This window comes from Lycium barbarum, chromosome 7, assembly GCF_019175385.1.
Source record: "Lycium barbarum isolate Lr01 chromosome 7, ASM1917538v2, whole genome shotgun sequence".
NCBI classification, from domain to species: Eukaryota; Viridiplantae; Streptophyta; class Magnoliopsida; order Solanales; family Solanaceae; genus Lycium; species Lycium barbarum.
The window spans coordinates 114,426,522-114,438,381 of NC_083343.1; positions in this window are offsets into that span (position 1 = coordinate 114,426,522).

Here is an 11,860-nt window from a genome sequence, read left to right on the forward strand (position 1 = left end):
TGAAGGGTATTGTTCAAGACATGGGATCAGACATGAAAAGGCAGTTCCTGGAACCCCACAACACAATGGTGTAGCTGAGAGGATTAATCGCACCATTGTTGAGAAGGTGAGAAACATGCTTAGAATAGTCATTCTGGGGTGAAGCAGTTCAGACAGCCTGATCAATAGGAGTCCATCAGTTCCATTGGAGTTTGACATCCCAGAGAGAGTTTGGACCAACAGGGAGGTGTCCTACTCGCCTATGAAGGTGTTCGGTTGTAAAGCTTTTGCACTTGTACCGAAAGAGCAGAGAACAAAGCTAGATGATAAATTCATTCCCTGCGAATTCATCGGAGGAGATGAAGAGTTCGGGTACAGACTGTGGGATCTTATAAAGAAGAAGGTCATCAGAAGCAGAGATGCAATCTTTAGAGAAAGTGAAGTTGGAACTGCTAATGATCTGTCAGAGAAGCCCAAGAATGGTATAGTCCCTAACCTTGTTACCATTCCTTCTAACCATCCCAAAAGTGCAGAAAGTACGATCGACGAGGTTGCCGAGCAGGGAGAGCAACCTGACGAGATTGCTGAGCAGGAGGGAAACATGGTGATTATGCCGAGCAAGTTGAGTATCCTACTCAGGAAGAAGAAGAACAATTGATAACGTCCAAATCCACTCCTCAAAGAGAAAGTGTATATGATCGTATGCAATATAATTACCCAACTATAAGTCGGGGTCGAATCCCACAAGAAACAATATACTAGGCAATTTAAACAAGTAAGAAATTATCACTTTCTACGCTAAGCCAAACACTTGATAAGATTTTTGGTTTTTGATTTTGAAACTACCAAAGATAAAACTAACCTAGAAAGCAAGTAAAATGATCAATGACTACAAGCATGGATACAAGGAACTCTCAAGTAACGATCCAATGTACACGATTTTACAACTAAGAGCGGGTTTATATTAATAGATAATGATTTCTAAAATCTCATTGAAAGTCTTCCAACCAAATCAATGAATTTCACTCTAAGCTTTTCCAAGCCTTAGAGTGTGATATTATGCACAATCAATTTAACCTCAAGTAACTATCCTCTTCCGAGCTCAAGTTATTAGATGAGTTTAATGACTCAAATTCTTGTTAATTAATCTTTCTCAACCTAGATTTCCTCTTCCGAGCTCAATCAAAGTAAATGGGCGAGTCTTAGGGTTAGCTACTCCCTTAAGAATCATTTAAAACGAGATTAATTAAAGAAACAAAGACCCACTTCATTAGAAATAAAAATCATTCCATACATAAGCATAACGAGAGATTTAATCCAACACTTGATAATGAATAATATCATAAACAAGATTTCAAGTGAAAGAAGAAAATACTACACACTTAAATATTCAATACAAAACAAGGAATTGAAGAAAGGTTTAAGAAATATCTCATTAAAGTGCTCCAATCTACTCCTCCAATGGTGTAGATAAAACCCTAGCTCTCCAAGCTTGTATGAAACGGCCGAAGATGAGTTTTACAAATCCTAGCATTCTATTTATAGAAGTGCCAAAACGGGAATAAAATCTGGACAAAAATACCCTGCGTGCACAACATGCTACTCGCATCTTGTGTCGCATGTTGCACCAAACTGTAGCATGTTGTGCAAATATCTCTGTGAGCACATGCTGCAGCAAGTGCTGCTCACTTGTACAACATGCTACTCCCATGTGCCGCATTTCAGCCATTTTTGCTCCATTTTGCTCCATTTTGCTCTCCGGACATCTTATCCTACAAAACGACATAAATACATGAAAAGTAACAACAAAAGTGCTTGAAGAGTCACAAAAGCTTAAGGAATTAGCATCGAATATCTTGTAATTTCACGGCACATCAACAATCTCAACCTCTGAGGAGATCAAAAAGGCAAAGGGTAGAGTCATCCAAGTACCCTTCCTCAGTGTACGTCCTTATTGGTGATGAGGGGGAGCCAGAAAGTCTGAAGGAGGTGTTGTCCCATCCAGAAAAGAGCCAGTGGATGAAAGCCATGCAAGAAGAGATTGAATCTCTACATAAAAATGGCACGTACAAGTTGGCTGAACTTCCAAAGGGCAAAAGACCACTCAAATGGAAGTGGGTCTTTAAACTCAAGAAAGATGAAAATGGCAAGCTGGTCAGATACAAAGCTCGATTGATGGTAAAAGGCTTCGAACATAAGTTTATTGATTTTGACGAAATTTTCTCACCCTTTGTCAAAATGACTTCTATTCGAACCATTTTGAGCCTAGGAGCTAGCTTGGATCTTGAAGTGGAGTAGTTGGACATGAAAAATGCATTTTTTCATGGAGATTTGGAAAAGGAGATTTATATGGAGCAGCCAGAAGGTTCAAGATCCAGGCTACCGGGGTGCCTAACACCTTTTTCGAGGGATCACCAGAACCCTTACCCAAATTTTGGTATAGATTGGTTTCTTTTAAAACTTAGCTGTTTTAAATGAACCCTTTTTAACTGGTTTTCCTAACTTACCTATAAGTTAGGTGGCGACTCTAAAAATAATGTTCATTTAGAGTACCATCCACGTAGAAGTATATTTTTTCCTTTTTTTTCGGTACGATTGACAACTGTACTTTCCCACGACACTTTCCTTTTTAAATGAGGCAAGTGCAAATCTGAATCGGAAAAAATAGAACCGCTACAATGGTTAAAATTCTTAAGTTACTGATTTATTCATTAAAAATTGAGTGATAATTTTAACCTTGAACCAAATAAATAACTTCTATTAATAACTAATAAATACTCCTATAGAATCAGCTACATTGAAATGCCACTAATTACCGTAGGCTACACCTTTACATATTTTCATAATAGTATTATTTAGAATATGACCTTTTCCTTTTCCAGCTATTATTATTGATTTGGTCCTCTAAGCTCCCACGGTTACATGAAGAACAACATTTACAGCATAGCCTTTACTCATAATTTATTACTATTACACTGTATAAAAGTAGACACCAAAATGTGAAAGGCATGCTCTTTTTATTTCGTGTTGTTCAACTCCAACTACAATACCCAGGTAATTTTATTTTTCCATTTTAACGAAGCTCTTTTCCTGATGAGTACAACACTTCGTGGACTTTTCAATTAATTTTTTTCTATTATGTTGTTATATAATCAGATGTTGTAATACTATTTCCACCATGAATGTGGTCAAAGGATGTTTTTGTCTCTTACTGTCATGATTTTATAGGGTAGTAAATTCCCTAAAAGTCCATTCATATATTGAGAATTGCCTATTAATATCATTTTTATTTTCTTTAGGACTAGAATATCACCCAACTATTACTATTTTTCTCCAAATATACTAAACACACAAAGACATCCTTCTCTCCTAGTTGGCATGCCATGTTACATAAATTTTTTAATTTTTTTAATAATAAATATGTCTAACTCATTCATTCCATTTAACTATGTCCATTGCCTAACCCAAACCCATTTCTTATACCCATTTAACCCGATTCTATCCAGATTTACTCATGTGGTATGGTTTTACGGAGAATACCCTTGGGTTTGACCCCCTTCACACCATCCTGTCCCCTCTCTTTACGTCTAATTTTTACTGTATGTAAGTTGGTCGAACTTCTATCTTCCTTTCACTAACGATTCTGGATAGCTTATCAAAAAACATATAATTACATTACTTTAATGGAAAAAGAAAAAGAATCCTGGATAGCTTTCTAGAATTCCACAATAGACCACTTATCTTTTGTGTTCACGGATAATATTCAGCTGAATTTGCATACTTTTTTATTTGATTTGGCTTTGTGATAATTTTCTGGTATTATTGTTTAGGGGAAACATATCACTAGACCTCTAAAACATTTTTGAGCTTTCGTTTAGTGGAATAAAGAGATAAAAAACAATTAAACATCTTATTTACTATACTAAACGTATTTTAAAAGATTGTTCAAAAATGAAATAATTTTAGGATGGATCATGAACGCAAATCTGGCATAGAAGTGCTTAGATATCTTGAATGAGTATAAGATATGGATTGGTTGGTTAAATGAGTTTGGATTGGATTAAGTTAAATGGATTGGATGAATTAAATAAATTTATTACCAAAAAATGAAATTTTATGTGATATGGCATGCAAATTATGAGAGAAGTGGAATTTTGTGTGATTAGTATATTTTGAGGAAAATAGAAATAGTTGGGTGATATTCCAGTCCTAAAAGAAATAAAAGTGATACTAGTGGTCAATTCTCAATACATGAGTGACCTTTTAGGGATTTTCTCTGATTTTATCTTACAATTATTCTGTCATTTTTTATCTATAACATATAATTTTTTGTCTTTGTAAGTGATCAGATATAAGATTGTTCAAAAAAGACAAAAAGTTTTAAAAGATCCAACTAAAGAAAGAACTCAATATGTACTTTTGTTGGCGGAACAATGATCCAAATAAGGGAATTCCAAAATATTCAATATCAATTAGCATGAAATACATGTGCAACGCATGTATTCGAGAACTAGTAGTAATAAAAACATTAGCTCAAGGAATAGCACCACTTCCGCCGCCTAGAATCTACTTAAGCAATTAAAATCAAACTTAGAATCCATAGTATAGTACATTCAAGTCAAAAAAGACAACTATGAAATGATGAGTAAAAATGTTATTGTTTGTCAATAGTTCTTGCACGAGTCTTGACGTAGAAATTTCAAATGGAAGCTACCAACACACAATTATATCCTTTCACTTTTTTTTTAATTCAATTACGTAGATTAAGGTCTGGGTGGTGTTGTATTAGCAAAAAGGAGCAGAGGGGGGCTAGGCTTGACCTCGATACGACACAGAGATTAACCCACAAAGGTGATACTATCACCTTAAAATCAGAAGGCATCAAAAAAACTTAGGGCCTTCTGATAGAAACTATGTACAACCAACTAACTAACTTTGCCATTTATCGAGTTGAAATGGTCCTTTAGCTTGTCTTGGAAGCTGATCAAAAGAGTGATAGACTATGTTATGAGAAGACGATGAGGCCAATTTAGCAAGATAGTCCGCAACCTGATTCCCTTCCCTATAGCAATGAGACACCTAAACATCAAAAACATCCTTCATCCGTATAAGATTGTCGATGGTTTGTTTCAACTTTAAGTTGTTGTTATCCTTCTTGTTCAACATATCCACTATAATCAATGAGTCGAGTTCTAAAGTGAAATTAGTGTGCCCTTGAAGACCACACCATCTCATTCCAAACTCAGCAGCCAAAGCCTCAACTATATTGTTGCTGTCGCACTGTACAGTAATGGAGAAAGCCATGATCATATCACCCTGATCATTCCGGACAATTCCCCCAATCCCAGCCTTTCCAGAGTCTTGTAAGAAACTCTCATCAGTGTTATGTTTTGTAGAACCTTCCTGAGCACAATTCCAAACAACCTGTTGCCATCTTTGAATAGGTTTGAGCCTTTCAACTGTATGATAAATGTTTGGCCAGTGATGGATGGTGTTTAAGCTCTGATAGGAATTGCTGATGATGGACTTGATGTTCCAAAAAGCTTGGTACTTCATTCTGTTATGATTTAACTTTTTTTGGATGCCATATTTACATGAACATCTTTGCCTCCATAGTTCCCAACAAATGAAAGTAGGTGTTATTCGTAGCATGGTTTTATGAACTACATTTGCTGGTTTGACTTGCCACCATTTCTGAAAAATGTTGATGATTGGTTGGATGTTGTGTTGAATGCCAATAGGATTTCCAATTGAATTCCATAATTGTTTAGCAGCTTCTCCTTCCACAAAAACATAGTTCATAGTTTCCACCCGAGGGACCCTACAACAAAAACAATCAAAAGTTATATTTCTGTTAAAGTGAAAGGTAGTGTCATTAAAAGGAATTCTTCTTTTAAAAATCCTCCAAGTAAGAAATGAAATTTTAAAAGGCATCATTTTCTGCCATATGTTGCAAAAAAATGGGACTTTTTCTATTTGCGAGATCTCAAAATGTTCCAAGCAGATCCATTAGAGAATTATCCATTAGCAGATGGATTCCAAATTGGGAAGTCAAGTGCATCCTGATTTCCTATTGGAATATCCGTGATCAACTGAAGAAGATTGTTAGGCACTACATTATGGAATTTATCAATATTCCAAGTATTGCCCGTAATGAAGTGATTACCAAGAGTCTTAGCATACTTACCTGGACCCTGGCATAGATAAGCTAGGGCCCCTTTACCTGACCAGTTGTCCCACCAAAAACTTGAATTACCAGCTTGTATTTTCCAAAAAAATGTGAGGTTCTGCTTTCTTCTTGATTTTCATCAAGCTTCTCCATGTGTTACAATCTCCAGAGGTAGGAACTTTCTTGATAGGATGAGCCCTTTTGCAGTATTTGTTTTTCAGAAAATCAGCCCAAAGGGAAGCTTGAGTCCTGAATCTCTACCATCTTTTCAGATTAAGGTGTTAGTAATGTCAAACATATTCCTGACACCAATCCCTCCCTCATCCTTAGGAAAAGTCATTTTATCTCGTGCTACCCAATGATATTTTTATTTGCCTTCCTTAGAACCCCAAAGAAAATTGGCAAAGTGTTTTTCAATGAGAGTAAGAATACCTTTTGGAGGGTTAATAGCAGAAAGGACATAAATTGGCATAGATTGAAGAACATGCTTAATCAGCGCCATTTTTCCACCATATGAAAGCATTTTACCTTGCCATCCACTGAGTTTTTTTAATAATTTTAGCAAGTATTCTATCAAAGTAACATAATCTTCTCTTTCCATTGTAGATGGGACAACCCAAATAGGTGAAAGGAAAATTCTTGTCCATGTAACCAGTTTTTCTTCTCATTCTGTTAATCCTGTGAGGAGCAATGTTTGGAGCAGTAATGAAAAAACTATTATCCTTGTTGACCTTTTGACCTGAGGCTTTCTCATACCTCTTGATTTGCTTCTGGACCAGGTTAATAAACTTATTGTTGCCACCACAGAAGATTAAAATATCGTCAGCATAAGCAAGATGATTGATGACTGGTCCTCTAATATCCATGCTGAAAGGAGTGAAATTGTCATTGGAATTCAACTTGTTAAGCATTCTAGATAGAAGTTCAGAACCAATAATAAACAAGGAGGGAGATAAGGGATCTCCTTGTTTGAGACCCTTAGAGGAAGTGAAGAAACCAACTCTGTTTTCATTGATAAGAATTGAGTACCACACATTTGCCATAATTCTCCAGATGATATCTAACCAGTATTAAGAAAATCCAAACCTTTTCATAACAGCAATAAGAAAATGTCAGGACATTCTATTATAAGCTTTAGCCATATCTAACTTGATAATCATATTCCCTCCTTTGTTGTACTGTTTGATACCCTGAGCAATTTCTTGAGTGAGAAGCACATTTTCAGTGATCAGCCTCCCTTTAATAAAACCACTCTGATTTTTAGAAACTATTTTAATCAAAAGAGGGTTCAATCTTTGAGAAAGAATTTTGGAGATGATTTTGCAAGTAAAATTACTTAGACTGATAGGTCTAAGCTCAGAAAAACTATTAGGAGAATCTACCTTAGGTAGCAGAACCAAACAAGTATGAGAGAAATATTTAGTGAGAGTGTTTCCATTAAAAAAATATTTCACATATTCTAGGATATCATATTGAATAATATCCCAACACTTGTGGAAGAAGATACCAGTATATCCATCAGGGCCAGCAGCACTAGAAGCACTCATGTTGAAAATTGCTTCTTTTACTTCTTCCATAGTAGGAGTAACAATGAGCTTTTCATTATCATCCTCAGTGATACATGGAGAAATAAAGTCAAGAATATTTTGATCATTGAATTGATGAGGAATGTTGAAGAGATGTTCAAAATGATGAATAGCAGCCTTAGCTATTTTATCATTGCCTTGAATCCATCTATCTCTGTGGTCTTTAATTCTGTAAAGCTGAAGTTTCCTTCTTCTCTCTCTGATTAGACTATGAAAATATTTAGTGTTGTAGTCTCCTTCTTCAAACCAAGTGATTTGTGTTTTCTGTTTCAAGAGCTTCTCTTGCATACTCATCCATCTTATGTACTCTGCCTGACCTTTATTGAGCTCCTCCCTACTTTGATTACTGTTGTCCCTGACAACTACTTCCTCTAACTCCACCATTTTTAATTCCCAATCATTGACATGGTCAAATACATTTCCAATTACATTTCTGGACTAGTGACTGAGATTTTTGCTGAATAACTTAAGTTTTTGTTGTAACCTCCACATAGCATTTCCTGGAATATGAGTGTTCCAAGAATCTAAAACAACTTGTTGAAAAGATGGTTGATCTACCCAAAAATCCAGGAACTTAAAATATTTGATACCATCTTGAACATTGGTGTTGCTTTTGAGAAGAAGAGATCTATGGTCAGAACCTGTTCGAGGGAGGTGTCTCACCACATTACTCAAGTAATATTTAGCCCAATCATCATTTATAAAAGTTCTGTCAAGTCTCTTCCATATCCTTTTGCTAGGTCTCCAGTTATTGCACCATATATATTTAGGCCCCACAAAACCAAGATCTGAGACTTCACATTCATCCATGCAGCTACTAAAGTCAAAACTTTCAGTCATTCTATGCAGATTTACCCTAAGTTTTTCATTAGGATCCAAAATCACATTAAAATCACCACTGATGCTCCAAGGTCCTTGAACAAGTTGATGAACCCTTTTCAAGTCATTCCAAAGATTTCTCTTTCCTCTGGGGTGCATTTAGCATATACAGAAGTAATAAACACATCGATACCAATATTAGCGTGATGCATTTTAATGGTAATTTGTTGATCAGTGTTGTCAATAATAGTAGTATTATAGTTGCTTGACCAAAAAATCCAGATTTGCCCATTTGTGTTGGAAATGCTATATTGATATCCAAGATATCTCATGTACCTGTTAATTCTGCCCATATTCAAGAAAGGTTCAGAAATAGCAACAAAATCAACTTTGTAAATTCTAGCAAGTTTTTTTAGCTTGTGGTAGGCCTTTTTGGTTTTGACTCCTCTAATGTTCCAGTAAATTGTATTAAACATAGGCATTGGAGGAGTTATGTTTTGTACTTCTTGCCTTGCTAGCAGAAGTGTAGCTTTCCTTTTGCTTGCCATTCTTTTTGTTTTTGCCTCTTCCTTTCATAACATGTGAGAAGCCTTCATTGTCAACAAAATTTTGTTGCTCAGTTTGGAGTTGTTCCTCAGGGATATTCACAATGATTCTGTTTGGGGAATTAACTTCCACCTGTAGTTCAGTAATCTTTTTGCTTTTGTTGCTCTTTTAACGTTATGTGGAGGGGGTTTTTGGGGAAGTTGAGGCTTTTGTGGTGGTTCTAGGTTAAGATCCATGACCAAATTAATAATAGGAGAACTTTTAGATTTTTCATTCTCTTTAGGTTCTTCAAAGAAGGTAACTGGTATATGCTCTTGTTGATTGCTATACTGTCCAGTAATGGACTCCTGCACCATATTATTGCAAGAACTGGTCCTATCATTACTGGGAACATTAATTTGTCCCTTGTTATGACTAGACATAGCATCCTCATTGAGATGGTTCTGCTCCACCTGTTCTTCTCTGCCTCGATCATTACCTTGAAACTGTTCACTACCTTGAAATTTAGGTTGTTCTTTCTCCTTAGCATCAGTAGAAGATTTCTCAACATCAGGCAACTGATCATTCCCATTAGAATCAGGATATTTTTCAGTTACCTGGACCTTGCCTTTGTCTTTATAGTGCCTTTTGTTTTTGGCCTTTGAATTCAGTTGAATGAATGAAGGCTTGAAAGCAACTTTAGATCTCTTTTTGGGAGGCTTCTTCCTTTTGTTTTTCTTGTTGTTGAACCTTTCTCCCATGGTGGCAACATTGTTTGCTTCAGTAGCAGATTTTTTTCCAACATTATGGGGCTCCTTAGATTGTATATTATGAGATTTTTAGGTTCCTTGTTGTCCCAAGACTTAGCTTGAGTAAATTTTCCTCGTTCCTCATTTTTGTTACTGCTTTCAGGTGAAGCAGCTTCCTTGTTTTTCTTGGCTTCCTCTTCAGTAGTTTTCTTTCTTTCTAGAGCCCTACAATCGACCAGCATATGACCAAGTTTTCTACAGTGCTTGCAGTACTTGGGAATACCCTCATATTCCAACTTTTGCATAAAACCAGTTTGAGGAGCATTCTCATGAATCAACCCAATATAAACAGAATCCGGTCGAGGTTTTAGAAGGTCAATCTCCACCCTGACCTTAGCCATACTAGGTCGTGTTCTTCCCTTGGTGGCTTTGTCTATTTCAAGAGGAGTACCAACCAAAATAACTATTTGTTTGATATAATGCCAAGTGTGCATATGAAAGGGAAGTTTGGGTAGAAGAAAAAAAGAAGAAGAAAAAAAAAAAAAAGGGTAGTAAAACCCAAACTGGAGCTATAGGTAAATCTTCCTCTGGCTTAAAGTCGGGAGACCATTTTTGAATCCACATTTGTTGTCCCGCAATTTCAATCACACGTCTATACCAGAACACGTTAAAATCAGATTCATTTGTAAAACCTATAAAAACATTGAAGTTGTCGTAAGCCCCAATAGTAGCCGTTCCTTTAACAGTGATTAACTCTTTGAATTTTGCTCTTAATAAATCAATTTGAGGTCTAGGTTTAAGGAACCTACCGACAATGGTGAATTTGCATTCAGTAGCCATGATGCCATAGTAGTCAGTTGCTCTGAAAAGAGTAGCCGGAACACCATTGTGTGTCGATTGAATGGCGTGAACAGATTCTTGTTCTTGTCTCACCGGATTAGCAACAGAATCTGCCGTGTGTCGTATACTGGTAGCATAGGTGGTTCTCCTTTCAATTGGTTCCCTAGATGGGGACGCCGATGTGGAAGGTGGTATTTTCCCATCCCGACGAGCCGGAACGGCAACGTCCGGTGGGTCCATTAGACCGGCGCGTGTGATTGGTTTGCCTTAACGGTAATATAACAGCTGTTTTAGGAAGAGAGAGAACAAGTTTTTTTTTTTTTTAATCTTGATTCACGGCATGTTGCTGCAGTATCCTTTCACTTTGAATACTCATTGATGTTACCTTTAAATTTACTTGTCAAACATCATGTGCTAATTATCCATTCAATTCGTCATCTTTTGTTACAAACTATATAAAAAGTAAAGTTTTTACTAGAAGATAGCATAAATGGGGATACAATTTATTTTATTAAAACATAAATTATTCACATAGTATGGTGTCCTTATCGGGAATTTTAGGTGCTAAGAAAGCGGCAATCAAAGAGGAGAAGAGGGATAGAATTACTTATCTCTATACGCTTCTATTGGGTATGCAAACACAAGTCCTACATTGATCGTTGAAAAGAAAAAGAGAATACATATTTGGTGTAGGGATCACTACTAATTAAATATCTCTATTTTCCCACTGATTTTCCATTGAAAAATGTTAATGGCTATCTCCCACGGAATGTCGGTAGAAAAAACCTAAATAGTATTTTCACATAGAAAAATTAGAAAGTTTCTCAGCGTTTCAATGGAACATGTTTCCCACCATGCATTTTCCTAGTGAGCTGGTTCGGTGGGACTAAGGTGGGAAGTTTATTGCTCAAATTTCCCACTCAATGTCGGTGGGAAAACCTTTGTTTCTAGTAGTAGATAATTTTAATGGTGTAATTATTTCGGAAGAATAGTGCGAGTGTGGTCCAAAGCGGACATCATCACACCATATTAAGAGTATCTTTGGGCTAGTTTAACTAAATAACCTATTTAGTTTTAGAAACATGGATTTCAACGTCTTATTTTCTATATTTAAAAAATTTGGATCGTTTCAAATTTTCGCACTCTTAAAATTTGCCTAAAGTTTGCTAGAGTTACAGGAACGAACTGATTGA